The sequence below is a fragment of the Chiloscyllium plagiosum genome, chromosome 7 (assembly GCF_004010195.1).
Source record: "Chiloscyllium plagiosum isolate BGI_BamShark_2017 chromosome 7, ASM401019v2, whole genome shotgun sequence".
Classification (NCBI taxonomy): Eukaryota; Metazoa; Chordata; class Chondrichthyes; order Orectolobiformes; family Hemiscylliidae; genus Chiloscyllium; species Chiloscyllium plagiosum.
In genome coordinates, this window is record NC_057716.1 from 106732364 (window position 1) to 106738926 (window position 6563).

The 6563-nt window shown below is 45.3% G+C and overlaps 1 protein-coding gene across 3 annotated transcripts in view; it reads right to left on the reverse strand.

Moving 5' to 3' along the window:
• Positions 1 to 6563, reverse strand: part of LOC122551842 (ATP-binding cassette sub-family B member 6-like) — a 262691-nt gene that overhangs the window by 242359 nt on the left and 13769 nt on the right. The window lies entirely within an intron of this gene.

Here is a 6563-nt window from a genome sequence, read left to right on the forward strand (position 1 = left end):
GGCGGAGGAATTGGGAATATGGGATGGCATTTTTGCAAGAGATAGAGTGGGAAGAGGTGTAATCCAGGCAGCTGTGGGAGTCAGTGTGTTTCTAAAAAATGTCGGTGTCAAGTCGGTCGTCATTAATGGTGATGGAGAGGTCCCAGGAAGGGGAGGAAGGTGTCGGAGATGGTCCAGGTAAATTTAAGGTCGGGGTGGAATGTGTTGGTGAAGTTGATGAATTGCTCAACCTCCTCGCGGGAGCACGAGGTGGCGCCAATGCAGTCATCAATGTCGCGGAGGAAGAGGTGGGGAGTGGTGCCGGTGTAATTACGGAAGATCAACTGCTCTACGTAGCCAACAAAGAGACAGGCATAGCTGGGGCCCATACGTGTGCCCATGGCTACCCCTTTGGTCTGGAGGAAGTGGGAGGATTCAAAGGAGAAATTGTTAAGGGTGAGGAGCAGTTCGGCCAAACGAATGAGAGTGTCGGTGGAAGGATACTATTGGGGATGTCTGGACTGCAGGTGCTGGAGAACAGAGTCGAGTGTGCGCTGCTGGAAAAGCGCAGGTCAGGCAGCACCAGAGGAGCAGGAGAATCAACGTTTTGGTCATAAGCCCTTCATCAGGGGATGAGAGATAAAATGGGAGAGGGGTGAGGTTGAGGGGAGGTAGCTGGGAAAACAATAGGTGGATGAAGGTGAGGGAGAAGGTGATAAGTCAGATGGGGCAGTGATGGACATGTCCGGAGGGCGGTACCGAGTTGGAGGCTTGGGACTGGGATAATGTGGGGGACAGGAAATGAAGAAGCTGCTGAAATCCACATTTTTCCTTGTGTGGTTGCAGAGTCCCAAGGTGGAATATGAAGCGTTCCTCTGCCAGGTGGTAATGGTTTGGTGGTGGAGGCAGCCCAGGACCTGCCTGTCCTTGACAGAGTGGAAGGGGGAGTTGAAGTGTTCAGCCATAGTCCAGTGCCTGCGGGTGTCCCAGAGATGTTCTCTGAAATGATCCTCAAGAAAACATCCTGTCTCCCCGACAGAGGAGACCACACTGGGTGCAATGGATGCAGTAGATGACATTGGGAGGGGTACAGGTGAATTTCTGACAGATATGGAAGGAACTCTTGGGACCTTGGACAGGGGTGAGGGGAGTGGTGTGGGCGCAGGTTTTGCACTTCCTGTAGTGGCAGAGAAAGGTACTAGAAGTGGGGTGTGGGCTGGTGGGGGGTGAGGGGCCCTGACGAGGGAGTCGCGGAGGGAATGGTCTCTCCAGAATGCTGACAGGGGTGCAGAGGGAAATATATCTCTGGTAGTGGGGTCCATTTGGAAGTGGCAGAGGATGATGCGTTGTATGTGGAGGTTGGTGAGATGGAAGGTGAGGACCGGGGAGGGGGGGTTCTGCCCTTGTTGCGTTGGGAGGGGTGGAGTTCAAGGGTGGTGCGTGAAGTGGAGGGGATGTACTGGAGGGCATCGTCAACCATGTGGGAAGGGAAGTTGCGATTGTGGAAGGAGGCGGCCATCTGGGGTGGAAATCAGTCATCCTGGGAACAGATGTGGCAGAGGAATTGGGAATAAGGGATGGTGTTTTTACAGGAGGTAGGGTGGGACTCAGTGGGCGTGTAGTATATGTCTGTGGTTAGTTGGTCACTAGAGATGATGATGATGGAGAGGTCCAGGAAGGGGAGGGAGGTTGCTGAGATAGTCCAGGTGAATTTGAGGTCAAAAAGGTGGAAGGTGTTGGTAAAGTTGATGAACTGTTCAACTCCTCGTGGGACCACAAGGCGACACCGACACAGTCATCGATGTAATGGAGGAACAGATGAGAGGTGGTGCCAGCATAACTGCGGAAGATGAACTGTTCCACATATCCGACAAACAGGCAGGCAGAACTGGGTCCCATGCAGATGCCCATGGATACCCCTTTGATTTGGAGGAAGTGGGAGGTTTGGAAGGAGAAGTTGATGAGAGTGAGGACCAGTTCAGCCAGGCTGTTGAGGGTGTCAGTGGAACAGTACTGGTTGGGATAGCGTGGTCGATGGAAGGCTACTGATTGGGATGGTATGTGTTCAAGTATTCCATATCTTTCAATTAGATCCCCTTTCATCTTTCTAAACTCCATAGAGTATAGACCGAGAGTCCTCAAACATTCCTCATATGTTAAGCTTTTCAGTTCTGGGATCATTCTCGTGAACTTCCTCTGAGCACACTCCAAGGCCAAGATACCCTTCCTGACATATGGGCCCTAACATTGTGCACAATACTCCAAATGTGGTCTGACCAGAGCCTTATGGAACCTCAGAAGTATAATCGCTGCTTTTATATTCAAGTTCTCTCAAAATAAATGCCATCATTGCAAGTGCCTTCCTAACTACTGACTCAACCTGCAAGTTGACTTTGAGAAAAACCTGGACTAGAATTCCCAAGTCTCTTTGCACTTGAAACTTTGGATTTTTCTCCCCATTTAGAAAACAGTCCATGCCTCTATTCTTCCTACTAAAGTGCATAATCTCACACTTTCTTATATTGTACTCCATCTGCCACTTCTTTGCCCACTCTCCTAACCTGTCCAAATCCTTCTACAGTCTCCCCATTACTACTTGACCGTCAACCAATCTTTGTATTGTCTGCAAGCTTTGCCAGAATGCCCTCAGTTCCTTGATCTAGTTTGTTGCATCTCTACACGAACCCCACTTTTCAGCACTTAGCTCATAGCCTTCGACATTATGACATTTCAAGGGCTCATCCACATACATTTTAAAAGGATGCAATGTTTGCCTGCCTCAACTATCCCACCAAGCTATGCATTTCAGATTTCCAACACCCTCTGGTTTAAAAGATTTTCCTCAAATCCCCTCTACCCCCCCCCCCCCATTACCAACCCTTCCTATCCATGCCCTAATCATCTGACACACCTCTGCTCCAAATGCAATTAGTACAGGTAATTACATAGTGTTGTGGGGAACATCACCAGCCTCGGAGTCAGAGTTGGGGTTCAACGACAGAGTTTACTATACAAGGAAATACTGGAGCTTCAGGGAGAGAGACACCAACAGTACAGTGATCAGCTGCGATTCTTCTCTCAACCCGGAGCACATGTCAAGATACTTTTATACTTTGCGATATAATAGGTCAGAGATGAGGTTATGGTTGGTCTCTGTAACAGTTTGTTTGTTACAAACATTGCAGAATCCCTGATGATAATTCCGATGCAGTCATTGTCAGTTCCAGTGCAGCCTTTGTTAATTTCAATGCGGTTGTTGTCAGTTTCAGTGCAGACATTATCAGTTTCAATGTCTGCGTGGAAGTCCACTGCTGTAGTAATGGGCGCTAATCACTCTTCCCGAGAAGGATGATTACTGCAGCCCTGCCTATTAACACATTGACATGGACTCCATACAAAGTGCTAGCATTTCTATCAAAAAGGTATTGGCTGGACCCAGACACTTCAGCGGGCAGTATGTGGTACTCATGTGTATTCTCTCCCTACCCGCCTTAAATCAACTAGATTATGCTGGCATTTTGGTGGCCCCAGGCAGTATCTGTGTTTGCTCTGCTGTCTCTCTCTATATTGTGGCCATCTTGTCAAGTGGCCAACTTATGGTTCAGCAGCTATCTTGTGTCCGTGTGCCTAGTGTCATGCTGCCCCGTGCCATCTCCCACTTCAATAGGATTCAGGGTCAGCTTGCTAATTGGATACAAAATTGGCTTTATGGTAGGAGACAGAGGGTGGTGGTGGAGGGTTGCTTTTTGAACTGGAGGTCTATGACCAGCGGAGTTCCAGAAGGATCGGTGCTGGGTCCTCTATTGTCATTTTATATAAATGATTTTGATGAGAATATAGGAGGTATGGTTACAAAGCTTGCAGATGACACCAAAATTGGTGTTACAGTGGACAGTAAAAAAGGTGGTTCTCAGATTACAAGGAGATCTTAGCCCATTGACCAAATTGATCGAGGAATAGCAGATAGAGTTTAATTTGGATAAATGCAAGGTACGCATTTTAGTAATACAAGCAAGGACAGGACTTGTCTGTTAATGGAACTGAGAGACCTAGGGGTTCAGGTACATAATTCTTTGAAATATGCATCACAGATAGACAGGGTGTAAAAAGACAACATTTAGCTCGCATGAAACCACTGAACATAGGAGTTGGAATGACATGTTGTTGAGGATGGTGGTGAGCTCTGGTTGCCCTGTTACATAAAAAGATATTAACTGGAGAGGGTTCAGAACAGGTTTACCAGAAATGGAGGGTTTGAGATATAAAAACAGACTGGAACTTCTCACTGGAAGATAGGAAGTTGAAGAATGACCTTATTGAGGTTTATAAAATCATGAGGGGGCATAAAGTGAATGACAAGGGCCTTTTCCCTCAAAAGTTCAAAACTAAGAAAGAAGGACATATTTTTAAAGGTGAGAGGAGAGAAATTTAAAAGAAGGATGGAAGGATGGAGAGGAGGAGGAGGAGGAGTTCATGTGTGGAATGAACTGCCAGAGAAAGTGGTGGATGCAGGTACAGTTACCATGTTTAAAAAAGACATTCAGATAAGTACATGAATTGGAGAGGTTTGGATGGTTATGGGCTAAGAGCAGGCAGTGGGATTAGTTTTGTTTGGGAATATGGCCAGTGTGGAATGGTTGGACCACAGGGTCCGTTTCCATGCTGTATGGCTCTATAACCAGAGCTCTTCCAGCCTGTCATAGTTAAAAATGCTCTATCCTGGTCAATCTCCTCTGTACCCCTTCCAGTGCAATGAAATCCTTCCTACTGTAAAAGGTGACCAGAACTGCATACAGTACTCCATCTGTCAAAGACTTGTCCAACTCCAACAGAATCTCCTTTCTTTTATAATCTATGCTACAGGTGACCAAGGAAAGTTCCCAGTATGCCTTTTTAAATCTTTGTATTAACCGGTCCTGCCATCTTCAGGGATCTGTGGATGAGCACCACAAGATCCCTCTTTCCTCGGAGCTTCCCAGTATTCCTTTACCTTGTTAATTTTTTCAGAGTGTATCACCTCACTTTTCAGGATTCAATTCCACTTGCTACTGATCTGCCCTTCTGACTAGCCAGTCCATATATTCCTGTAAATTAGGATCTTCTTCCTTCACTATTAACCACTTGCCAATCTTCATGTCACCCGTAAATTTAATCATTTCCCCTACATTCTCATCATTTATACAGCTGCTCTAAGGCTCTCAACCTGAAGGTCACCACACTGCAGGCAAGAGGAAAGGCGGAGAAGGAGAATTCTCATGATAACCTCAGCTGGTGCAGGAATTGAATCCAGGAATCACTGCACAAGTCAGACACATTTTTCAGAGGAGAGATTAAACTAATACTTCCCTTCTCAGGTGAACATACAAGTCCCTTACAGTAATTTTACAGAACAGATGCACTCTCCCTCACATCTAAGTATATATCTTTCAACCAATGTCACAGATTATCTGTCAATGGTTGTTATTTGTGCAATCTTGCTCTATGCAAACTAGTTGTTTTTCTTTATTCTTTCCCTCAAACAATCCAGCTATTAAATTTCTAAACAATCTCATTCCCAGTCATCCATTATATTGATTTGGTGTTGCCGTTAACAGGAAAAGCAAAATTTCACTGTGAGCAGAGACTTTAGTAAATGAGTAACCACATGTAATTCTACTATTCCTCAATCCTATACTGCAGCCACCCCACCCTGATCAAGTTGAACAAGAATTAAAGATAATTAATAAAAAGCAGCTGCAAGCACTTTATCATTACTTTTATCCAAATTGAGATAGGATTTGTGGTGAATTGTATTGTGATCAAAAGGAACAGGTGAGTTTGGATTTAAGTTCCCAAAATTCTCCTCGCCTCATGACAGAGATTGACCAAGCACAGTGAACAACAACTTACATGACAGATGTATTGTGCAACCATCAAAAAGCTGAAAGAAAAAGAGATTTTGATCTTGTCAATCAAGACCAAATTCTTACTGGATTTTATTTATTCAACACTAATACTGCATCAAGTTGAACTGGAAGGTACGCTATTGCTCAACTATTCTTATCACTCAATTGCAACATCCTCCTCCACCTGAAACCAGTGATTGGAATGGCAGTGAAAACAGGCCACTCCTACCCCACCCAAACTAGTCAGTCCATAATTGGTACAGGCATTCAAAACCAAAGCAAAGCAATCCTCTTTCAACATGCAGACTGAGCTTCAATGACATCTAAATCTATTGACTTAACCCAATTGGAAAGTGGGTTTGTTGAGCATAGAAGTTGCTTTGGTCCCCCTCCAACTCTATTTTGATTTAGTCCCTACCCTCCCCTTCACTGTTTTTGATCACACAGCACTGCCCTTTGATGAGAAGGGCAGTGCTTGTCACTGGCCACCCGGGTGTTTTCCTATCTTCCTGGTGGTGGAAATTGAATAAAGATTGGTGCACTTTGTGTCTTTCACTGTGTCTCACACCTGCACACACACACACACACACCATGGGTGCTGGGGAAAAAATAAGCACTACCGCACTTAGGTGGTAGTGTAGGGGTTAAAACAAAAAAAAACAAAAAAGAAAAAAAAATAAAACAAACAGGAATGTAAGG